Below are 26,124 nucleotides of genomic sequence, written 5' to 3'. Positions count from 1 at the left end.
TAGGCATCAATCAGGCTGGCAGGCAGAAGCAGTTAGGGGTAATCAGGCAGGCAGGCAGGCGAGCGGTTGGGAACCTGCAGTCCTGGATTGTGAGAGGGATGTCTGACTGCCGGTTTAGGCCCGACCCCACAAGGATCCCCCAAGGGGTCCCAAATTGGAGAGGGTGCAGGCTGGGCTGAGGGACACCCCCTCCCCAGTGCACAAATTTCATGCACTGGGCCTCTAGTGTAAAATAATATAGAATGTCAACTGTAATTCAAAACATTTTAGAATAAAATGACCCAATAGTCACAAAAGGCTGTTTACTATATATATCTGCACAAATTCTTTTTTAGATAATGGAAGAGGGGCAGAGGACAGAAATAAATGCAAAAGCAAACCTCAATGTGGAAAGGTGCCCTCTGAATGCTGAAGTAATATGAGGTGTTTAATTTTGGGAGACTTTAAAATAAAACATTATACAGTTATTAATATGCCATTTCAGATGTCATTTTTAATGCCGGGAGGATTTATAAAGCTATGTAAAGAGCAGCTGAGCAGCAGCACGACTTTGAGTCCTGCCTCTGTCCCTCAGTAACTGCCTGACCTTAGGGAGTCCACGGGCCCTGAAGCCTCAGTGTTCTCAGCGGTGCAATGGGACAGAGCAGTACCCTTCTTCGTGGGTGGAAAGAAATGATGAGATGATTCGCAGTGCCTGCCAGGTGGTCTCTGTCATCATCCGTAACCAGCATCTTTATTGCCTCTGTGAGGAAATCCATCCACGTGAAATCCTGGAGAGAAACGTCACACCCTGGCCGTTGCTGTGCAGAGGAAGTGGGGACATGTCTCGGCTTGGGAGCCTTTCTGGATAGACTCTCTCCTCCCCTGCTCAGGACAGCACCTCCACTTTCCCTACTGCTCGTCCACTAGGCAAACCACTTGTCAGCGTTGCCTCCTTGCACTGGGAGCTCGAGTCAAGGACCCTTTCCTGTTTATTTCTATAGGCCCCAGCCCTGAGCAGGGAACCTGGCAAACAGTAGGTACTCACTCAAACATTTGACGGTCAAAGTTGCCATGTTTTATTGGAGAGTGCTGCGGATATCTGCTGCTGGGTAACACAGTACAGTGGCCTAAATACAGCTTACTGCTTCTCCTGATTCGGTGGGGCAGTCAGCAGGCAGGGCCAGGCAGGGCCAGGCAGGGCGGCGCCTCTGGCCCTCATAGTGCGCTGGGGCTGCCAGCTGCATTCCCTGCAGGGCCGGAAGGAGCTGGAAGATGCACAGGGTTTTACTTCCATGACTGGTACTTGGGGTCTTGATGCCTCTGTCCCCACTTGGCCTCCCATCACTCCTGAGCCTGGCAGGAACCTTTACAGCATGATGTTGACTTCTTAGGATAAGCATGTCAAACTCAAAGGCTAACGGGGTCCAAATAAATGAGGCATGCGGCCCACAGGCCGCGAGTTTGACATGCTTGTCTTAGGGTTTCGGTGCAGAAATGTCAGCATCACCTCCACGTCATGGGAAGAGGGGCATGTGCACATGGGAAGGGAGGAGTTTGAAGGGCCATCTTTGCAGCATCTAATGATGAAGAGAGAATAAAGAGAGGAAAACATTTTTTTCAAGGAGCACTAGTTTAAGCTGGTCTGGAGAAGCATTAGTTATGTTGGTGATTCTTTGCTGAGTGGCATTGAGTCCCCAGTGTTACTGCAGCTGCAGCTCCGGCCCAGGAGCAGCAAGCCCAGAAGTGTCCGTGCAGGGAGACTGTACTCTGCTTCACGGGGGTGACCACAGGGCTCGGCACCCAGGGGGCCCTCAGAGAATGGGCCAGCTTGTTACCCCCAAGACCCCTGACCCCAGCACCCATGTGCTATGTCCTGGGGGGAGACTGAGGTCAGCAAGGCAGCCTCCAGGACCTGTGGCAGCCAGTCTCTGCTGGAGGAGCAGTGACCCTGACAGCACACTGCCATAGAGACAGGCACGGGAGTGCCCACATGAGACTGACAGAGAATGCTAGTGTCCAGGAAGCAGGGGCCCCTGTCTAGAGCCCCATGCTTTGAGGGCCCACAATAACACGGACACAGAACTACGTCTATTAAAAGAAGACATGGTGCTCTGTCCCTTGAGATTTGCAGTTAGGAGCCAGGTGGCCAGTGCACCTGCTCCCTTAGCCCAGCTCCCTGCTCCTGGAGCCAGGATCCAGAGCTCTGCCCTACCACAGCCATCATTTCCCATCAGCTTTCAGCTGCCTCTCCCAAGCACCAGTGCCTCACAGCTCCCTCTCTCTATCACATGTCCATTCCCAAAGGAGATCGTGGTAACAAAAAGAAACGTCCAACCTCAAATGCTTATTACAAAGGGAAGATTCTAAGTGGAGACATCAGAGGAATGGTGGTGTGAGAGATCCCCTTGGTCTCTCCCCCTGCCATAGAGACAAGAAGTTAATCAACTATAACTTTACAAAGAATTCCCTATTCAACACAGAGGCACGCCTGAGAGACCTGTTCATTAAAGCATCTAAAGATGGGCACCTGGGAATAAACAGGGAGGCGAGAAGAGAGGAGAGGTCAGACAGCCAGAGATGCAGCCATGCAGCCGGGAGGAACAGAGAGTTGCAGTGTGCTGTCCAGCAGGGCAAGCAGAGCAAACAGCAATTGAACCAACAGAGATGCCTGGGCAAGGACAGAGCATAAGGGTTCTGCTGTGCAGTTGCCCACTGTTAGGTGGTGGTGTTTCAGATAAAGAAACAGAACCACAGAGCCCTGCCACCCCTTGGACTCCCAAAACACACCTCCCATTGCTCTTGGTGTGGGGTTGAGGAGCACATTATCTGAAACCGAGAGCTATTGCAGTAGAATGACTGTTTTTCTCCATGGGCACTTGAGTGGGTGGGGGGCCCAAGGGGTGCAGGGTAACCATTACAGTGAGGGCAAAACAAACCCCATCCCCAAGCAGCACAACTTACACTGCTGCGAAGGTCAAGTCTGGAAGATCACTAGGTAAAAATCTTGTGACTCAGTGCCATCTACTGGAAAATAGTAGAAAGACCTCTTTAGAGAAAACTGCTAGAGAAAGGCCAATAATATATACATACATACATGCCTAGAAAAGAGGAGGCCAGCAAATACAATGAATAACCATGGTAATGAGGAAGCTCGGGGAAAAAATGGAAAAATCTGAAGAAAGCAAGCTGGAATACATGGAATATGTGATATAAATGATGCAGATTTCAAGATTGCAGTTCTGAGAATACTCAAAGAGATGCAAGAAAATACAGACAGGCAATTCAATGCACTCAGAAAACAAGTTAATGAACAAAACAAGTACTTTACCAATAAGACTGAAAGTTTAAAAAAGAACCAACCAAAAAATCCTAGAAATGAAACATACAATAAGGAGATTAGGAGTGAACTACTGAGCATAGGAAACAGAGCAAACCAGATGGAGGAAAGAATCAGTGATATTGAAGATAGAAATCTAGAAATGACACAGAGGGAAGAAAAGAGAGACCGGAGCAAAATAAAAATGAAATAACTATATGAGAATTACCTGACTCCATAAGAAAAAGCGATATTAAAACAATAGCCATATTAGAAGAAGAAGAAGAGGGGGAGCGGGGAATGGAGAACCCATTCAAACAAACAGAAGATGAGAACTTCCCAAACTTATGGAAAGAACTATATCTTTGTATCCAAGAAGCAAACAGAATGCCTAGTTTCCTCAATCCAAAGAGGCTCTCTCCAAGGTACATTGTATTAAAACTTTCAAAAATTAATGACAAAGGAAAAATTCTCAAAGCCGACATGGAAAAGAAGGAAGTGACCTACAAAGAAAAACCCATCAGAATATCATCTGACTTCTCAGCAGAAACTCTACTAACCAGAGAGAGTGGAACCAAATATTTAAATGACTGAAAGAGATAAATTATCAGCCAACAATAATTTATCCAGCAAAATTATCCTTTAAATATGAAGGAGAAATAAAGACTTTCCCAGACATACAGAAGCTGAGGGATTTTATCACCAGAAAACCTTCATTGCAAGAAATACTCAAGGGGGTTATTCTACCTGAAACAAAGAACAAAATGTCGCAACGCTATGAGTATGATCACCAAAAAACTTGCAGCATGAACAGGGATAATTTGTGACAACAAGAATATAAAAGAGGAGTGGATATAGATCTGACCTGGCAAAGGAGGATGGAGATCAGATGCACTCAAAAGAAAAAAAAAAGTACAGTATATATGCAACTCTAGTTGTTATAAACCTAATGAAAACCAAAAATCCACAAACTAAGACACAAAGCTTAAAAAAAGAGGAAACAGAGGAAAGAAATATGGAATGCCACCAGACGAAAACAATAGACAGAAATACAAAGGGAAAGAACCAATGGAAGCACAGAGTACAGAAAACAGAAGGGGAAATGCTACAGGAAATCCTCAGACTTCAATGATTGCTCTAAGTAAATGGTCTGAATTCACCAATAAAGAGGCACAGAGTAGCAGCGTGGATCAAAAAACAAAACCCAACCATAGGCTGCCTTCAAGAGACACATCTAAGCTGCAAAGACAAGGTAGATTCAAAGTAAAAGGGTGGAAATGATTCTCCAAGTGAAAACCATCCACAGAAAAGCAGGTGTAGCCATACTTATGTCTGACATATTTCAAGATAACAAGAGACAAAGATAGACATTTTACAATGATAAAGGTGACACTACATCAAGAAGACATAGCATGTCTTAATTTATATGCACCTAACCAGGGAGCACTGAAATATATAAAGCAACTACTCACAGAACTAAAGGGAGAAACAGATCAAAACACAGCCTGAGCTAGATCATCCAAACAGAAAATCAATAAGGAAATATCCATCTTAAATGACACACTAGACCAAATGGGCATAATTGACATTTAAAGAGCCTTTCATTCGAGGGCATCAGATTATACATTCTTCTACAGTGCACATGGAACATTCTCAAGAATAGACCATATGCTGGGTCAAAAAACTAGCATCAATAAATTCAAGAAGATTGAAATTATACCAAGCATATTCTCTGACCACAATGCCTTGACATTAGAAAGCAGCAGCAAACAGGAAATAAACCCACAAATATGTGGAGATTAAACAACATACTACTAAAAAATGACTGAGTCAAATAATAAATAAAGGATGAGATCAAAAGATATATAAAGCCCAGCTGGTATGGTTCAGTGATTGAGTGTCGACCCATGAATTAAGAGGTCACTGGTTCATTTCCCGGTCAGAGCACATGCCCAGTTTGCAGTCTCAATCCCAGTAGGGGGTATGCAGGAGGCAGTTGATATATGTTTCTCTCCTATCGATGTTTTTATATCTCTGTACTCCCTTCCTCTCTCTAAAATCAATAAAATAAAATATTTTTAAAAGATATATATAGACAGCCCAGCTTGGTGAAATCAATAAAAATATATGTTTTTAAAAGATATGTAAGGGGACAAATGAAAATGAAATTGCAATGTAGCAAAAGCAGAAATAAAAGGAAAGTTTATGTCATTGCAGGCCTAACTCAAGAAACAAGAAAAATCCCAAGTAAACAACCTAACATTAAATCTAAAAAAAAAAAAAGAAAAGAAAGAAAAAGAAGAACAAAGGCAACCCAAAGACAGCAGAAGAAAGGAAATACTAAAAATCAGAGCAGAACTGAATGAAATAGAAAACAAAGAGACTAAACAAAAAAGTAATAAAACAAAGAGCTGGTTCTTTGAAAAGGTTAATAAAATTGACAAACTCCTGGCTAGAATCACTAAGGAAAAAAAGAAGAAAAGACCGTATAAACAAAATCAGAAAAAGGAGAAGTCACCACAAACATCACAGATATACAAAGGTTCATACTATAATACTATGGAGGACCATATCCCACCAAATTCAATAACCTAGAAGAAATGGATAAACTCCTAGAAATATATAACCTTCCTAGACTAAATCATGAAGAATTGGAAAATCTAAATAGACTGATCAGCAGTGAGGAAATTGAAACAATCATCAAAAACTCCCAAAAAATAAAAGTCCAGGACCAGATAGCTTCACCAGTGAATACTACCAAAGAAGATTTAAAAGTTATCCTCCTCAAACTCTTCCAAAAAATTGAAGAAGAGGCAATACTTCCTAACACATTTAATGAGGCCAACGTAACCCTTATACCAAAACCTGGCAAGGATAACATAAAAAAGAAAACTATAGACCAATATCTCTGATGAATACAGATGCAAAACTCCTAAACAAAATACTAGCAAATTGAATGCAATACATCAAAAAGAATAATGCATCATGATCAAGTGGAGTTAATTCCAGCGACACAAGGATGGTTCAACATATGCAAATCAAGCAATGTAATACACCACACTAACAAAATAAAGGATAAAAATCATATGACCTTGCCTGGCTGGTGTGGTTCAGTGGTTGAGCATTGACCCATGAACCAGGAAGTCACAGTTTTATTCCCAGTCAGGGCGCATGCCTGGGTTACGGGCCCGATCCCCAGAAGGTGTGCAGGAGGCAGTCAATCAGTGATTCTCTCTCATCATCGATGATTCTATCTCTCTCCCCTTCTCCCTTCCTCTCTCTGAAATCAATTAAAACATTTTAAAAATCATATGATCTTATCAATAGACACAGAAACAGCATTTGATAAGATACGACATCCATTTATGATTAAAATGCTGAATAAAATGGGTATAGAAGGAAAGTGCCTCAACATAATAAAGGCCATATATGACAAATCCTCAGCCAATATCACACTCAATGGTGAAAAACTGAAAGCTTTTCCTCTAAAATCAGGAATGAGCAAGGCAAGGATGCCCGCTCTCACCACTCTGATTCCACACAGTGCTGACAGTCCTAGCCAGAGCAAGCAGGCAAGAGAAATAGAAGGCATTCAAATCGTGAAGGAAGGAGTAAAATTGTCACTTTTTGCAGAGGACATGATTCTGTACATAGGAAACCCTAAAGATTCCACCAAAAAAAAAAAACTATTAGAAACAAACAAATACTGCAAAGCTGCAGGATACAGAATCAATGTGCAAACATATACTGCTTTCCTATATACTAATGAGACGTCAGAAAAAGAAATGGAAAAAAGTTTACTTTTGCAATTGCAACCAAAAGAATAAAATACCAAGGAATAAACTTAACAAAAGATGTGAAAGACCTATATACTGAAAACTACAAAGCATTATTAAAAGAGATTGAAAAGGACACAATAAAATTGGAAGCTATTCTGTGTTCGTGGATTGGAAGAATCAACATAGTTAAAATGGCCATATTACCCAAAGCACAACATAGATTTAATGCAATACCCATCAAAATTTCAATGTCATTTTTTAAAGAAATAAAACAAAAAAAAAAAAAACAGACAAACAAAAACACACATCAGATTTGTATGGAATGGCAAAAGACCCTGAATAGCCAAAGCAATAATAAGAAAAAAGAACAAAGCTGGAAGTATAACACGAGCTGACTTCAAATCATACTACAGAGCTACAATTTTTAAAACAGCATGCTATTGGCAGAAAAACGGACAAACCGGCCAATGGAACAAAATTGAGAACCCATAAATAAAACCACTTGCATATGGGCAAATAATTTTTTTACAAAGGAGCCAAAAACATACAATGGAGGAAAGAAAGCCTCTTCAATAAATGGTGCTGGGAAAATTGGAAAGCCACATGCAAAAGAATGAAACAAGATTATAGTTTTTCCCCCCTGCACAAAAATTAATTCAAATGGATTAACGACCTAAATATGAGACCTGAAACAATAAATTACATAGAAGAAAACATAGGCACTAAACTTATGGACATTGGTGGTTGAGATTTTGTGATTTGACCCTAAAGGCAAGGATAATAAAGGCAGAAGTAAATAAATGGGATTATATCAAACTAAAAAGCTTCTGCACAGCAAAAGAAACTGACAACCGAACAAGACAACCAACCAAATGGGAGATGATACTTGTAAACAGCAGCTCTGACAAGGGGTTAATATTCAAAATATATAAAGAACTCATACAACTCAACACCAAACAATCAAACAATCCAATTAAAAAAATGGGCAGGGGACCTGAACAGACACCTCTCCTGAGAAAACATACAAACCGCCAACAGATATATGAAAAGATGTTCAACTTCATTAGCTACTAAGGCAGTGGTGGCGAACCTATGACAGGCGTGTCAGAGCTGACACGCAAACTCATTTTTTTGGTTGATTTTTCTTTGTTAAACGGCATTTAAATATATAAAATAAATATCAAAAATATAAATCTTTGTTTTACTATGGTTGCAAATATCAAAAAATTTCTATATGTGACAGGGCACCAGAGTTAAGTTAGGGTTTTTCAAAATGCTGACACGCCGAGCTCAAAAGGTTCGCCATCACTGTTCTAGGGAAATGCAAATCAAAGCTACAATGAGACGCCACCTCACACCTGTGAGAACAGCTGGTATCAACCAGACAAGTAGTAAGTGTTGGAGAAAAAGAAACCCTCATTCACGGCTGCTTGGAATGTAGACTGGTACAGCCACTGTGGAAAGCGGGCTGGTGGTTCCGCAGAAGATTAACAATAGAGCTACCATATGACCCAGCAGTCCCTCTTAAGGCTATCTACCCAACAGACACAAAAACATTTATTCACGAAGATACAGTCCCCAGCACTCTCTCCTTGACTGCGTGCTGTTGGGTACCTCCCTCCTCCCCTCTGAGCCAGTTTTCTTATCTGCAAACTGGGGACGACCTTGCTCACCTCATAGCGTTATTGTGCACACAGCGTAGGTGGAAGCTCGGACTACTAAGAGGATGTGCCCCAAGAAACAGAATTTAGAAACAGCCCCCAACTTGTGACTGTTAGGTCCTGCCCTGTTAGGGTCAATGGCTACTTGAGGCCCTTTGTCCAAACGTGCAATGTTCTGCCCCTGCCCCTCTCAGGTACCAATCAAGATGCCAGGAGAGCCTTCTGATCAGGAGATGATCGCAGCCCGGAGCCAGTCCATTCTGCACCCCAAACCCGGCCCTCCCAGGAGAGAGGATGCAGGTCCAGACTGCTGGCCACCAGAGACAAAGTGTTCCCCCTGCCTGGCCAGTAACCCAAACCACACTGACACGGTGGGGCTTTCAAAGGCACTGGGCCAATGCCTCCTTCTCCAGGTGTGGAAACTGAGTCCTGGGAGGGAAAGGGACTTGTCCAGGGCACCAAGGAAGCTGGCGGCAGAGCTGGGACCAGGGCCCCAATTGGAGCCCCGCCCAGAGGCCAGAAGGGCTGCCTCCCCAGGCGCCTTGCTGGCACACTTTCCTGCCTGGGCCCCGCCCAATGGAAGCAGCCAACCATTTCCTCAAAAGCCCAGACATCCGGTGAAACATCTGGGGAGTACATATTACACCTAGGTTTGGTGAAATGATGACCAAGAGGGATTTTAACCTGAAGGCTAGGGGAGGGGGGATACACACCCTCCCCTGAAATAGTCACCAGAATGTGTGGGTCTGAAGGTTCTGTTGGAAAGAGGGTCTAGGCCAATGATGGCGAACCTTTTGAGCTCGGCGTGTCAGCATTTTGAAAAACCCTAACTTAACTCTGGTGCCGTGTCACATATAGAAATTTTTTGATATTTGCAACCATAGTAAAACAAAGACTTATATTTTTGATATTTATTTTATGAATTTAAATGCCATTTAACAAAGAAAAATCAACCAAAACAATGAGTTCGCGTGTCACCTCTGACGCGTGTCATAGGTTCGCCATCACTGGTCTAGGCAGAGCTTTCTTCAGGTCCCCACAGGGTCCCACGAGGGCTCAGCTGAAAGCCCTGGGCCTTTCGGGAGGATTCCATGTATCCTTGGTGTCTCCTTATTCAGAAAGGCCAGGATGTGCAACCAGCCCTGGGGCTCAATCTTGGAACAACGGGGGCATGCCACAGACACACACGCCTACATGCACACATGTACACACACAGACATACGCCTACATGCAGACACACAGAGACTCACATACAGACACACAGAGACACACATCTACATACACACAGGCACACATGTATACACACATATACACCTACATACACACAGGCACACGTACACACAGAGATATACACCTATGTACACAGAGATACATACATCTACATACACACAGGCACACATGTACACACAGACAGATGCCTACATACACAGACACACAGAGACTCAGGCACACAGAGACACACACCTACATGCACACAGCCACACATGTACACACACAGACATACACCTACATACACAGACACACAGAGACTCACATACAGACACACACAGACACATACCTACATGCACACAGGCACACATATGCATACACAGACACTACTCACAGACATACAGAGATACACACATACAGATACACACAGGCATACAGGCACATATATACATACACAGACATACACAGACACACAGACTCACATACAGACATACACTTATATACACACAGATGTACATATACATACATAGACATACACCTACATGCACAGAAACACAGATACACACATATACAGACACACAAAGACACATACCTACATGCACAAGGCACACATATACAGACACAGAAAGACACCCAGAGACTCACATAAAGACACACAGACCCACACAGACACACACCTATATACACACAGGCATATATGTACCCAGACATACACATACACACACAGATATACACATGCAGACACACACAGATATACACAGACACACAGAGACTCACATACAGACACACAGACACACACTTATATACACACAGGCATACTTATACATACATAGACATATACCTACATACACAGAAACACAGAGACACACATATATAGGCACACACAGGCACACATATACATGTACAGACATACACAGACACAGAGAGACACACACCTACAGACACACACCTACACAGGCACATATATACATACAAAGGCATACACATACGGATGCACACCTATAGACACAGACACACAGAGATACACACATACAGACACACAGACACACACCTAGAGACACAGACTACACATTGAAACCTGTGCGGACAACAAACAGGAAGTGAGAGACTTCGTGCCGCCCCGACAGCGGCATTGGGAATGAAGCCTGCATTTCAGTGCACTAAGAACAGAGCAAAGCAAATGGAGGAGAATGAAACAAGCAATAAAGTAATGGCAAGCACAACCAATGTAACGCTGAAACTATGAAGGTTTGCCACTGTCAAGACTGAGGTAAAAAGCCAGAGGAAGGCTGAGCAACAGGAGCGGCGGGGTCGTCGCTATGGGTTCATGAAAGAGAGAGAAACAGCAGGTGGGCACCATGTGCTGGATGGGCCAGCAAAGTTGAAAATTTGAAAGAAGGTTTTTTGGAAAAATATCCTATCTAATAAAAGAGAAACATGGTAATTAGCCGGACTTCCACTACCCTTCCCATTGGCTAACCAGGGCGATATGCAAATTAACTGCCAGCCAAGATGGCGGCCGGCAGCCAGGCAGCTTGAAGCGAACATGAGGCTTGCTTGCTTCAGTGACGGAGGGAGCTAACGTTCCTCGCCTGCCGTTGCCAGCCTCTGAGCTTGCAGTTTGAAACATTGTTACAAATATAGAAGGTAAAAAAAACCCCAGAAACCTGCTTTCAGCCAGCCAGGATCTCAGAGCTGGAATTGAAACAGTGTTTCAATTATAGAACCCAAACAAACCAGATACCTGCATTCAGCAGCTGAGGCCTAAGAGCTGGAGCCAAGCCTCAGAGCTAAAGCTGGCCCAGAATAAAAAAAGAAAAGAAAAAAGGAGCGGTTGGGAGCTTCAGTCACCCACCAGCTTGAAAACAGCCCTCAGCCCCTCACCCAGACTGGCCAGGCACCCCAGTGGGGACCCCCACCTTGATCCAGGACACCCTTCAGGGCAAACCAGCCAGCCCCACCCATGCACCAGGCCTCTATCCTATATAGTAAAAGGGTAATATGCCTCCCAGCACCAGGATCAGTGGAGCCGCGAGGCCTCCCAACACCAGGATCAGCAGAGCTGAGAGGCCTCCCGGCACTGGGATCAGCGTGACAGGGGGCAGTGCCCAAACCCCCTGATTGCCCTGCGGCTCTGTGTGTGACAGGGGGTGGGGCCACAACCTCCCTATCCGCCCTGCTCTGTTCGTGACAAGGGAAGGCGCCCCAAGCCCCTGATCAGCCCTGCTCTGTTCCTGATAGGGAGGAGCTCCCCAACCCCCTGATCACCCTGCGGCTCTCTGTGTTACAGGGTGCGGTGCCCCAACCCCACCCCCCATGGGCCCTGCTTTTTGTGTGACAGGGTAGAGCCATAACCTCCCCATCGGCCCTGCCCTGAGTGTGACAGGGTGCGGCACCCCAACCCCCTGATCCACCCTGCTCTGTGTGTGACAGGTGGCGGTGCCCCAACTCCCCTATCAGCCCTACTCTGTGAGTGACAGTGGGGAGCTCCCCAACCCCCTGATGGGCCCTGCTCTGTGCGTGACAGGGGGGAGCTCCCCAACCCCCTGATCGAAACTGCTCTGTGTGTGACAGGGTTACGGAGCCCCAACCCCCTGATTGGCCCTGCTCTGTGCGTGACAGGGGGTGGCGCCAAAACCTCTCCATCGACCCTGCCTTGAGTGTGACAGGGGGCGGTGCCCCAACCCCCCATCGGCCCTACCCTGAGCGTGACTGAGGGTGGCATCGCAACCTCCCGATCCGCCCTGCTCTGTGCATGACAGGGGGCGGTGCCCCAACTCCCTGATCAGCCCTGCTCTGAGCCCGACCAGGGGCTGCACCTAGGGATTGGGCCTGCCCTCTGCCACCAAGGAGCAGGCCTAAGCCAGCAGGTCATTATCTCCCGAGGGGTCCCAGACTGCGAGAGGGCACAGGCCGGGCTGAGGGAACCCCCCCCCCCCGAGTGTACAAATTTTTGTGCACTGGGCCTCTAGTCCTGTATAATAAAAGGGTAATATGCAAATTGACCCTAATGGAGGAACGAAGGGGAACGACCAGTTGCTATGATGCACACTGACCACCAGGGGGTAGATGCTCAATTCAAGAACTGCCCCCTGGTGGTCAGTGCACTCCCACAGGGGGAGCACCGCTCATGGCTGGCCAGTACAGTGGCAGTGGCACAAGAGGCTCCACAGCAGCGCTAAGGATGTCCAACCAACGGCTTAGGCCCAATCCCCTAAGCTGTTAGTCAGACATCCCCCATGGGCTCCTGGGCTGCCAGAGGGATGTCTGACTGCCAGCTTAGGCCCAATGCCCCAGGGAGCAGGCCTGAGCTGGCAGGTGTCGGACATCCCTCAAGGGCTCCTGGGCTGCCCAAGGGATGTCAGACTGATGGCTTCCCAGGGGATCAGGCCTAAGCTGGCAGTTAGACATACCCAGAGGGGTCCCAGACTGTGAGAGGGCACAGGCTGGGCTGATGCGCCACCCCCCCCCCCCCGGTACACAAATTTTCGTGTAACAGGCCTTTAGTAAACAATAAACTGGTTAGTATGGTAAATTATCAAAAAAATCATTTTCTTAATCAAAACACATAATGCATTTGATAAAATTCCACATCCTTTCATGTAAATGAAAAACTTTAGCTAGAAAGAGAAAAGCATTCCCTAATCTGAAAAAGGATGTCTGGCAGAAACCCCCTACAAGCATCATCGTGTTAAAATAATACATGGATGGTTTTCCCAGGACGGTCAGAGGCCAGCTGAGTGGCAGCCGCTCTCCCTGCCACTCAGCATCCTGCTGCAGGGCCAGCCGAGGCTTGGAGCCTGAACCTGCTGCTTGTAAATTGGGCGGGTTCCACAACTCGCGGGCATGTGTGCTCAGGGCGACGTGGGGGTCACAGTGCTGGCCTCAGTGGGCTGTGAGAAGAAGTCACTGAGTCCAGTGAAATGCTTGGGAAGTGCCCCACACACCGTGGTCATCCCTAAACATTCCCAGTTATGGCCTATTCCAGTCTACATCTTAACCCAACCTTGTCAACGTTATAATCAACTGGAAACTTCATAACTAAGACAAAGAATTTTCTGTTTGCAGTTGATACGGATTGCCAAACGCCTGTCTTTCGGCCTGTTTCTACCTCACATTAACCCTCACCAAAGTTGAATGTAATGCGATTCTAGAATGTAATGCTCTTCACCTCATGGATTCAGATATTTAATAAAGAGACTCTGCTTTGTCAGCATCCCTCCAAGTAGCTTCCTCGATGTCACGTCCATTTCTCATATCACTGTTATTGCATCTTGGACGAGTTTATGTTTGTTTCCTTTCAAGGTGGTCTGAGCTGTGCAGTGATGGGAAAGAAATGTGCAATGGCATGAGAAACACCTGTGTCAACTGCCAGGGCTCAGGGGCGCAAACCTTGCTGCCAGGGCGTGGGGGCGCGGACCTCGACAAACCCCAGATGCTACGTCGCTACACAGATTGCCCAGCAGATGCACTGCAAGAGGCGTGGAGCCCTCGGGGAGGTGCAAACAGGAGTGCCTTGGATTTTGTTGCTTTCTCTTTATTTCATTTGTGTTTAGGGAATTTGTTAAGAGTCTATTTAAGTATTTTTACATTTTAATTGCAAAATCTGCTTGTATTCTGTTATAACTCAATTTTACTATCTTTTTCAAAACTGAGGTTGCAGAATGCAAAGTCCACTGGTATAAATTGTTTCCACGATATTGGAATTTGGCGAAGACCATTGCAGAATTTGCAAGCATCAGTGAAGACTTAACAGAGCGAGTGAGCGCTGGTTGACATTGTTCCGTTGGCAGCGATCTGCAGGCCAAGCAGCACCTGGTTTGCTGACTGGCTCCACGGACACGGACACGGGTTCTTAGCCTTTGTGCTCTCCCGACCTTCCAGCAAAGTCCTCCCAAAACATTCTCCGTGGATGCTCTACAGTACTGCCTGTTGCTGCCTAATAAATTACTCAGACCACACCTGCATGTCCACACAGTCAGACCACACCTGCATGTCCATGCACTCAGACACACCTGCATGTCCACGCACTCAGACCACACCTGCATGTCCACGCACTCAGACACACCTGCATGTCCACGCACTCAGACCACACCTGCATGTCCACGCACTCAGACACACCTGCATGTCCACGCACTCAGACCACACCTGCATGTCCACGCACTCAGACCACACCTGCATGTCCCTGCACAGTTCTGCGGGCCAGACATCTGGCACCACATGCTCTCCGGCCTTACAGGCGAGACATAAGAGCGCTGAGCCACATTCTCACGGCGAGGCTGGGGCTGCTGTCCAGGGTGCACAGTGGCGGCAGAATTTATCTTCTTGTGGTGATAGGAGAGGTCCCTGTTTCCTTGCTGGCTGTCAGCTACAGGCCAGACCCAGCTTCTATAATTCTGTCCACATTCCTTCTTGCACACCACCCCACCACCTTCCACCAGCCAGGGTACACCAAGTCCTCGTCCTGCTTCCAATCTCTCTGACATCCTCTTCTTCCGTCAACCAGAGAAAACTATCTGCTTGTAAAGGGCCTCATGAGATGAGAGATGGCCCAGCAGGAAAATCTCTTCCTCATCAAGTCGACGGAGCCATAACCTAGTCACAGGGCGATGTCGCCTATATCCACAGGCTCCTGGGATCAGGGCAGGAATTCTGTCTGTCAGGCCCTCTTCGGTGATTCTCTGTCTGGGGACCATTAACACCCAGGGAAGCACTAGGCAATGGTGAAGGCAGGCAAGGCAGCATAACCAGGAGCCTGTAGGTATGGGATCTTGTCATACATTTATCATACATTTATATTTAATGAATATAAATATTCAGATCGGCCAGTGGGGCCGATCTGGCCAGCCAGCCCTGCCCCTGGTCAAACTCCTGGTTGAGGGGACAAATGGCATATTAGCCTTTTATTATATAGGATGCTCCTGCAAAATGAGGCATGTTTCTATGCCCATGCTTCTCCTTCTCCCCAGGGACCCTTTATTTTCCAGGCCTGGAGTGGAGGCCTCACCACACCTCCATATGGGCCTGCACACAGCTCAGGTAGCTCCTTGCACATTGTGATATGTGTGACCATCACAAATCACCACCATGTTTGAAATGTTTGTGGCCCATTAGGGACAATTCCAGAGGATTCTTTGAGGAAGATCCATTTTCACAGATGACATCATTTTCCTAGTCATACTCTGCTTCACTGCAGTAACATTGTTTTGCTCAGAGGGGAGACAGGAGGTGTCTGAGCCAAGAGAAGGGCACACGCCTTTCGCAGCTCCCACCATACATTTCCATTCCAGATGGAAAAACGATGTTTTCTTGAAAAGAAGTCTCTGAAGGGACTCCCCCAGCACCTTCACACATCAGCACCTTGAGCTGCGCCTCCTGAGGGTGTGGCCAGTGGTGGGTGTGGCTCCACACAGCTGAGAGCCAGGCCTTCCAAGCCCACTGTGCCCAGGCAGCTCTCAGGAGTCAGCTGGGCTTCAGCCACCAGCCCTGGGAAGTGAGCTCCAGCCTAGGGGGAGGGAGCGGGTGGGCACTGCTTCCCTGGTTCCAGCCATGGAGCTGGCCTGTCCGCCCTCTGCTGACTGGTGTGTGCACCCAGCTGAGCAGCTAGGGGGTGGGGGGCCTGGCTGAGAGCAGGCAGTGGTGCCCCGGCGCTGGGTGTGCCCTCTTCTCATTCCTTCCTCACTCCAATCCAGCTCACCATCTCCTTGTCCCTCCCGAGACCCTGCAGAGGCACAGACAGACTCCTGTCCTCATGGAGGGACCCTCCTTACCCACAGCCTGTGGCCCCGCCCAGACCCTCTGCCTCTGTCACTAATGTTCACTGGACATCCCGATGGCACTGGCCCTTCTCGCCTCCCCGGGCAGCACCACACCCAGGGATCCTGTGCACATCAGCCACGGAAATCCCGCCTGAGCCCCAGTTCTTTCCTGTCTCTAACCCCTGCATTCGGACTGCTCACGTTTGGTTTCAGATGTTGACATTCACACCCGGGGGGTTGGCCTGGAATCCCCTTTCCCAGGGCGCCTGTGCCGGGTGGTGCCAGAGCCTCCTGACTCTGCAGAGGCAGGGGTCCCTCCCAGCTGGTCTCTGGGGGGCCGAGCAGGAGACCCGCACTGATCCTGACCATTGGGTAGAAATGAGAGGAAACCTCCTGGGCCTGAGGTTGACTTGTGGAAATCGTTTTATGTTTCTTGTTGGTTTTGTTTGTTTTGTTCTGTGTGTTTTTTAATCTTCACCTGCGGACATTTTTCCATTGATTTTTAGAGAGAGTGGAAGAGGGGAAAAGACAGAGAGAAACATCGATGTGAGAGAAACACATTGATTGGTTGCCTCCTGCAGGAGCCCCGACCAGGGCCTGGGCCAGGCTGGGAAGAGCCTGCAACCCAGGTACATGCCCTTGACCTGGATGGAAGCTGAGACCCTTTGGTCCACAAGCCAACGCTTTACCCACTGACCAAACCGGCCAGGGCTCTTGTTGTTTCTTATGTTTCCTTTACACGCTGTAAAGTTCCCCGTCCTAAGTGTAAAGCTTACGGTTCCTCACAGATGTGAGCACATCTGGCCTCCTGTGGAGGAGATGGGAACACGCCTGACTTCCTGGGACGAGGACGCCCTCAGCTACCCCAGGTGTGCCCACGCACAGCGACCGCACCAATTGCTCAATGTCCTTGTGGCGGCACCTGAAGGGAGAGGAAGAGCCAGAGCTGGGGAGCCTGCCAGGCCCTCGGGTTAGGCTGGAAGTGGGGGCCGGGCAGGAGGGGCGAAGCGCCCAGAAGCACCTGGGCCCCCGACAGTGACAACGCTGCTGCGCAGTGTGGCGCCCGGACCGCCCACCCACGGCTGCCCTGGCTGAGGGTGGATCTGCGTTTGCGTTTCATGGAAAGTTTTAAAAATCCACTAGAAGGAGGTAAATGCTGCTTAATGTACGTCCTTCAGCATGAACTGTAAGGCAGCTCTCAACCTAACCCTAGCCCTGGCCAGGTGATCCGGTGGCTGAAGCCTTGTCCCATACACCAAAGGGTTGTGTGTTTGATTCTCAGACAGGGCTCATACCTGGGTTGTGGGTTCGATTCCCAGTCCAGACGCCTACCAGAAGCAGCCAATCGATATTTCTCTCTCACATCTATATATATAAAGCCCTTTCTCTCTCTAAAAAACAAAAATCAGTGAGAACTAAAAAATTATAACAATAATAACTAAATAAATCTTTACGACGTGCCAGGACATAACTGGCACCAAATCTCCTCATCTGGGAGAGGGGGAGCAGCGAGGCAGCTCTTGATTGTGGCCTCTCCTCTCACTTAAACTCACTGACAGGTGTGAGCTCCGACCCGGAGGCCAGGCCAGGCCAGGCCAGGCCCCGCCAGGTCGCAGCCTTCACAGGTGCCAAGCAGAACCTGCCACACACATGCCCGTGAGAAACCCCTGGGGAGGCGCAGAGGCAGCCGAGAAGGCTCCCTGGAGGGGCCCTTCCTTGGTCCTAGGGCTCAGACCCACCAGGCCCTGGGCCCGTTTTGCTGCTCCCAGCTGCTTAGTGTCTATAAAGGTCTTACAGGAGCGACTGAGCCTGAGCATCCGGCTGGCAGCCTGCAGGGGGCTGGTCTGGGGACAGTGAAAGAGGGGCTCTAGACTCCAGGAAAGAAGGCCGTGTCCCCCCCCCCCCCCCCCCGCTGAGCCCTAGAGGAGCAAGTCTGGTGACACCAAGGGGAGTGGTGACCCTGCCCCGCCACCCCACACTCAACATGCCCCACTCATGAGATCGTCACAGGAAAAATGAACAGAGACCTGGAGCATTTTCCTTTTCCTCTAATAATTTTCCCACCTGATAGCCTCACCCTTTGCCTGTGCCTTTCCATTTAAAGACCATCAGGCTGTGGTAATAAAAAAATAAGTTTTGCCTGGATGGTGTGGCTCAGTGGTTGAGCGTCGACCTATGAACCAGGAGGTCATGGTTTGATTTCTGGTCAGGGCACACGCCCAGGTTGCGGACTCAATCCCCAATGGGGGGCGTGCAAGAGGCAGCCAATTGATGATTCTCACTCATCATTGATATTTCTCTCTGTACCTCTCCCTTCATCTCTGAAATCAATAAACAAATGTTTTTAATATTGTTTTTAAAAGATTTTGAATAGGGTTTATGGTTTAATGATTTCTAATGTGAAGACACTGCTGCTTAAAATGAAATTAAATCAATTATATTTGGTTTATTTATTTATAAATTAGGTGATTAACCAAGGACTTTAAAAGCAAAACAAAAACAAACAAACAAAGTGTCAAAAGCCTTGTTCCATGGAGAAAACTGACTTGGGGAGTGTGGACCCCGGTGTACACCAGGGCGGGTCCAGCTCGCTCCTGCTCAGGGACATGGGAGAGAAGCAGCAGTGACAGCACCCAAGGCTGGTCCTTGCTGCCTTCCCTCCCCGGCCCCTTTACTCCTGGGCTGCAGCGTTTAAACTCAAACTCACTACCATCCGGACTAGGTCCCTGTAGCCACGGAGCTGTGCTGCTCCCCAGGCCCATCAGCCGGCCGCAGGGCTCTGTACACAGTTCGGTCCGGCTCCCCACGTCACCACCCACTGTCGGCTCTCCCACCCTCAGTCCACAGACACTGACACATGAGAGCTAGGCGAAGAACCAAGAGCAGGCTTTATTACAACTTATGGAGAAGACCAGAGAGCTCTGGGCAGTAAATGGGGAGAGGGGCGCCATCAACAGCAGGCAGTGCGGGGGCGGGGGGGGGCGGTGTGCGGGGGAAGGTGGTCCCACCTGCTCCAGGACCGCAAGGAGGCTAAGCGCCTCTGTCCTCCAGTCCTCAGGCTGCCACCACTGTGGTGGGACACCAGCCTCAAGCAGCGGGCTCTGGGGGAACACAGGGCAGGGCCGGGATGGGGGCTGCGGCCGGCCGGCGCCCAGTGTGCTCCTGGACCGCAGAGGGCGAGGCTCGAGTTGCCTTGTACAGCTCCAGCTCACACAGGCCAGGCGGGAGGAAGATGGGCAGGGCTACTTCTGGAGAAAGCTGTGTTTCAGGCCAGCATTTGCCCCCTGGACCTGGAGGAAAACGACTTGGTGGATGACTCAAAGGTTTTGTATTCAACCAACCCCTGGACAGGGGTGAGGGCCCTCACAGCAAGGCTCTGGGGGGCTGCTGGTGGAGGACGGACACCCCGCTAGAGGCAGCCTTGCTGGCAGTGGTGGGAGGGGCTCTGGGGCACCTCCGCGGACGGACGCAGATGGTTGTCCCAGTGCGGCGGGTTCACTGGGGGGCTCTGGTGAGAGCGTGTGCGGTGTTCTCCCAGGCTGAGTGCTGCGGGCGCACTAAGCTGAGCGCCCAAAAGCGCAGCTCAGATCTGGGGGAGCCGCTCTGCTCCCAGGGCCCACAGGTGCTGCCCAAACCCCCAACCCGAAGTGGGCGGAGCTTATGCTGCCCAACTTGGGCGGTGCTGCGGACCTGGAGTGTCAGTCCAGGTCACAGCCCTGGGCGTGCTGGCGGCACTGCCCCGCCAGAGGCAGGGGTTGCCAGAGGGGCTCCAGCTGCCTTGGCAGCACAGGCGGGAGGTGCTGGCAGGGTGCCCCAGGCGGAAGCTGTGGGTAATGAACCCCAAGGTTCGCCTGCGTGGGTGCTGCTGCCAAGGCCAGGGCTGCACCTAGAGCGCCCTGTCACCCCAAGGACATAATTGTCAAAAGTTCAGGCTCCAGGCTGCTGCCCGTCAGGGGCCCAACAAAGGTCTGTGCGGTGGCTGCAGGGTTCTCAGCAGGTTTCCAGTTGAAGGGGGGCTGCAGAGACCAGTGCGGGCAGCTGGGGGGCTGCAGAGGTGGGGTGCCGCCTCCGCAGGGGGTGGGGAGAAGCACTAGGAATCGTGTGGGGGCAGAGGTTTGGGAGGAGACACGGGGTGGGGGGCTCCATTTTGGAGGCGCTGGGAGCAGCGGGGAAAGAGGAACCGCATCTCCATCTCCGGCAGCTGAGGTTGATGCCTTGGGTTGCAAGGGGCCTCCCTCCTCGCCCTGCGGTGGGCCCCGCCCCTCCTCTCCCCCACCCCCCTTCCCCCAGTGGGATTCAACGTGGAGGGGGTGGGATGCAGGAGTGGGCCAGGCAGCCAGGGCTTCTGGTGGCCCTGGCCCTGCCTGGTGCCGGGAGGGAGGGGGGGGTGGGAAGGGCCTTTGGGTGCCCCGCAGACAGGTCAGCCCTGCGCCTCTGAGGTACTGCAGCCCGTGAGGGCCTGGCTCACCCCGCAAAGCGCTGTGGATGCGCTGGAACACGGCTTCCTTCTCTCCGTGCAGGTCTTGGCGGGGCCGGGGGGGGGGGGGGGGGGCTTGAACCAGCTCAGCAGGTGTGGCCGCCCCAGGTCCCCTCACCTGCTCCTACGCGCGCGCCTGGCAGCAGAGGAACCTTGCGTCTTAGGGCCTGGAACTGTCAGAGGCGGCGAGCGTCCTGGGGTGTTGCCCCGCGGATGCGGGGGCTCCTTTCCTCTGGGAGCCCGAGGGGCCTGCGGGCTCACTGTCTTTGAGGACCCCGGGCAGCCTGGCGTGGAAACGGGTGGAGCTGCCGGGGCTGGTGAGGGCGTTTCTTCAGGGGCAGGAGCTCGAGGAGGCCTGGCCTTCCCTGTGGCTGCGTCTTCTGGGCTCTGTGCGGAGGGTTCTCCTTAGAGGCCCGGCCCTGGGGGGGGGGGGGGGAAGAGAGGTCTCCCTGCACCCCAGGGCCTGAGGCAGGCGGTGTTTCCGCAGAGCCCGCAGGCCCTCCTGATGGGCCCCTCGGACTGTGGGGCGTGGTCCTGCGTGGCCGCCTCTCCCCCAGGGCTCTGGGCAGCCTGCTGTCTGCGGCCTGAGACACAGCGGGGTGTCCTCAAGCCCTGGGGCGGCTACCCGCGCCCGTGTGCGTAGTCAGTGACCCTGCCCTCCAGGCACTGAGCTGCAGGACATCTTCCCGGTGGGAGCAGGCGGCACTCCTTGCCGATGGCCACGCTGCAGGCTGAGGTCGGATCCCCAGCACGCGCGCAGGTGCGGAGCCTGCAGCGTCTTGCAGACGCTGTGACACAGCTCGGAGGCCAGCGCAGAAGACACCTGCAGGGTGGCCTGCGAGGAGCTGGCAGCGCTGGGCGCGGTGCGGCTGGCAGACCCAGGGAAGATGGGACACATGAGCGCGGCGCTAGCGCCCAGGACCTGGGCGGGCGGGGCGGAGCCGGTCCGGAACCAGCATTGGGCGTTTAGGTGAAGTCGGGCCTCAGGCAGAGCTCGGGCTTCGGGTGAGCTCCCTCAGCTGCCAACGCTGGTGAGAGCCAGAGCTCGGTTTGGGCCTGTTGCTGGGATGCACCGGAACACGCCAGTGCGGGGCGGGAGGACCACTGTGTGCAGAGGGGCGCACAGAGGGCGCCTGAGGGGACCCCCGCGGACCCAGGCCAGCACGGTGCAGCCCCCCGGCCCTCGGGCGCGTCATTGGCTTGAAGACCATGAGCATATGGGCGGGCAGAGGCCGGCTTCCCCGCAGGCCCTGCCCCTCCGAAGGGACTGTGCCACGCAGGGGTGCCGTCAGTGTGGGGTGGGGCGCCAGGGAGCAGGGTCCTGGCACCGCCGCCCACACGCAGCGGCAGCTTTGGTGGCAGCACTGTGAGTCCTCTGCCCTTTCCCTGGGGACCCTGGAGGGGGACAGCCGCTAAGGTCACGGTGCCACCCCACTCAGACACCCCGGGGGAAGCCTTCTAATGCTTCCGGGGCAGCATGCTTAACACATGACCCTACAACTCCACTTCCAGGCACTTAACCAATAGAAATAAGAGTTATGTCTCACAGAAACTTGCATGAGAACCTCTTAGCTATCTTACCCACAAATACTACCTAAAGGGCTCCTGACGCTTCCAACGCATCTGGAGTCCGCTGTAGTTATGTTTTCAGTTGTTCTGGGAAGAACACTGAGTAACTCAGCATTTCGCAGCCTGATTGGAGTTAATATTTACCAGCCGCGTGAAGTGTGAAACCTGCCAGCCAGGCAGACCCTTTACCATCCCCTGCTGTGCTTGTCATGCGTGTTACCTTCACAGGCAGTCCCTGTATTACATGTGAGAGGAGAAAGGGGCTGTCACACTGATCCAGGTCCTCGCCACCTCTGCGGCTCACTTTGCTCCTGCGGCTCCCGCTTCCCTCCTGCGTCATAGAGTTGGCTTGAGTTCCCCTAAAAGCAGAGCAAGAGACAATGGCTCGCATGGGGGTGACTTGTTTGGGCCAACAATCCCAATGGACGGTGTGGGTGTTTGACAAGGAGGAAACACCACTCCCAGGAACATTATTAAATGGTCACTACTGTCTACAGCTGGAGTCCGATCCCCTGGGGGCCTCTGAGGGGCAGGGTAGGGTGTGCCTCATTCGAGAGGTGGAAGAGGGAAGTACACATCCACTGGTTCCTGTCTCTCCATTGGTCAAGGGTTGGGTCATGGGGTGTTAACTCCCTTGAACTTCCTTGCTTGACCACGTACATAATGGCTGAATGGGTGTTCACAGATATTTCTTGGGGCAGCATAGAATACCCTGGTGAAGAGAGAGTATCCAAGAGAATCCTATCTAATAAAAGGCTAACATGCAAATCAACCATACGACAGAATGACCTGTTGCTATGACCTGCACTGACCATCAGGGAGGGGCAGACACTCAATGCAGGACCTGCCTCCTGGTGGTCAGTGTGCTCCCATACAGGGAGCACCATTCAGCCAGAGGCTGGGCTCACAGCTGGCGAGCACAGCCACAGTGGCAGGAGCCTCTCCCACCTCTGCCACAGCACTAAGGACCCCTCAGGGGATGTCTGCCAAGGGGTCCTGGACTGCTAGAGGGCTCAGGCCAGGCTGAACCCCGCCCCCCGTGCGTAAATGTCGTGCACTGGGCCTCTGACATTTTCCCCATTTCAGTATACGCACCCTCTGCCCACTCAAGAGGTGGAGCCCGTTTCTCCATCACTGTGACTTTTTTGACCAAGGAGACATTAGCATACTCGGACATGCAAAGGCTTAAAAGGTCTGCCTATGATAGACACAGAGAGCAAACGGATGGTTGCCAGAGGGAGGGGAGTTGGGGAGTGGGTAAAAGGAGTGAAAGGATTAAGAAGTACAATTTGTTAGTTACAAAATAGGCACAAAGCTGGAAAATGCAGCATAGGGAATATAGTTAATAATATTGCATATACTGTGCATGATGCCAGGTGGGTATCAGGAATAGCTGGGGAACATTTGTCAAGTAGATGACTGTCTACCACTACACCTGAAACCAATGCAAAATACTATTGAAAGTAAACAATAAACTAATAAAATTTTTTAAAATTTGTGTCTATTGGGTGTTGCTTTTTCTCTTGCTGGTTTTAGAACTTTGTAACCGTGAGAACAATTCAGGCCAGCCTGACGGATAATGAGAAACACGTGATTGAGGCGTTCTTGCTCAGTGTGGAAGGGTTCATTCTAACCCTCATGGATGACGCTGCGCGTTTCAGGATTTCAGTGGAGGAAGCAACTGCAAAGTGATGCACAAAGCAAGAGAACTAGAATTAGAAGTCTAGCCTAACGATGTGAAGGACTTGCTGCAATCTCATGGTATAATTTTAAAAAGAAAGAGTTTCTTCTTATGGATGAGAAAAGAAAGTGGTTTCTTAACATGGAAACTACTCCTGGTGATGGTGCTATGAAGATAGTTGAAAAGACAATAAAGGATGTAGAATGTTACATAAAATTAGTTGGTAAAGCAGTGGCAGGGTTTGAGAGGTTAGTTGATGAAGCAGCAGCAATTTAGATGGATAAGATGCTATCAAACAGCATCACATGCTATAGAGCAGTGGTTCTCAACCGTGGCTGCACATTAACAGTGATGGTGAACCTATGACACACGTGTCAGAGGTGACACGTGAACTCTTTTTTTCGTTGATTTTTCTTTGTTAAATGGCATTTAAATACATAAAATAAATATCAAAAATATAAATCTTTGTTTTATTATGGTTGCAAATATCAAAAAATTTCTCTATGTGACACGGCACCAGAGTTAAGTTAGGGTTTTTCAAAATGCTGACACGCCGAGCTCAAAAGGTTCGCTGTCACTGCATTAGAATCACCTGGAAATCCTTTTAAAATCCTGATTTCTGGGCCTCATCCTCCGGAAATTCTGTTTCTTTGTTATGGGGTGAGGCCACAACATTAGTAACAAAGAAACAGAATTTCCAGAGGATGAGGCCCAGACATCAGGATTTTAAAAAGATTCCCAGGTGACTCTAATGTGCAGCCAAGGTTGAGAACCACTGCTATAGAGGAAGCACTCTTGAAATGAAGGTCAATTGCTGCAGCGAACTTAATTGTCGTCTAATTTTAAGAAATCGTCATGCCCTAACCAGTGGTCGGCAAACTGCGGCTCGCGAGCCACATGCGGCTCTTTGGCCCCTTGAGTGTGGCTCTTTCAAAAAATACCACGTGTGGGCGCGCACGTACAGTGCGATTGAAACTTCGTGGTCCATGTGTGCAGAAGTCGGTATTTTGTGGAAGAGCCACACTCAAGGGGCCAAAGAGCTGCATGTGGCTCGCGAGCCGCAGTTTGCCGACCACTGCCCTAACCGGTTTGGCTCAGTGGATAGAGCGTCGGCCTGCGGACTGAAAGGTCCCAGGTTCGATTCCAGTCAAGGGCATGTACCTTGGTTGCAGGCACATCCCCAGTAGGAGATGTGCAGGAGGGAGCTGATCGATGTTTCTCTCTCATCGGTGTTTCTAACTCTCTATCCCTCTCCCTTCCTCTCTATAAAAAATCAATAAAATATAAAAAACAAAATTGTTATAGCTGCCCCAGCCTGCAGCAACCACTAGCCTGGCCAACCAGCAGCCATCGACATGAGGCAAGACCTTCTACCAGCAAAAAGATTACCACTCACTGGTGCTTGGAGCATAGTTAGCATTCTTAGCAATGCGGTATTTTTAAATTAAGGTATTTACATTTTATTTGTAAATATAATGCTATCACACACTTCATGGATTCGAGTGCAAGTGTAACTTTTATGTGCACTGGGAAACCAAAAGATTCGCCTGGCCCGCTTTGTGAGCTAGCTTGCTGTGGCAGTCCGGAACTGCATCCACAATATCTTCTAGGTACACCTCTTCTATATTACAGTCATAACACACTGCCCTCTTAGAGACTTAGAGTTTTCTTAGTCTGATTGTGTATTTACCT

Source organism: Myotis daubentonii, chromosome 13 (genome assembly GCF_963259705.1).
Source record: "Myotis daubentonii chromosome 13, mMyoDau2.1, whole genome shotgun sequence".
Taxonomy (NCBI): Eukaryota; Metazoa; Chordata; class Mammalia; order Chiroptera; family Vespertilionidae; genus Myotis; species Myotis daubentonii.
This window is presented reverse-complemented; position numbering follows the sequence as displayed.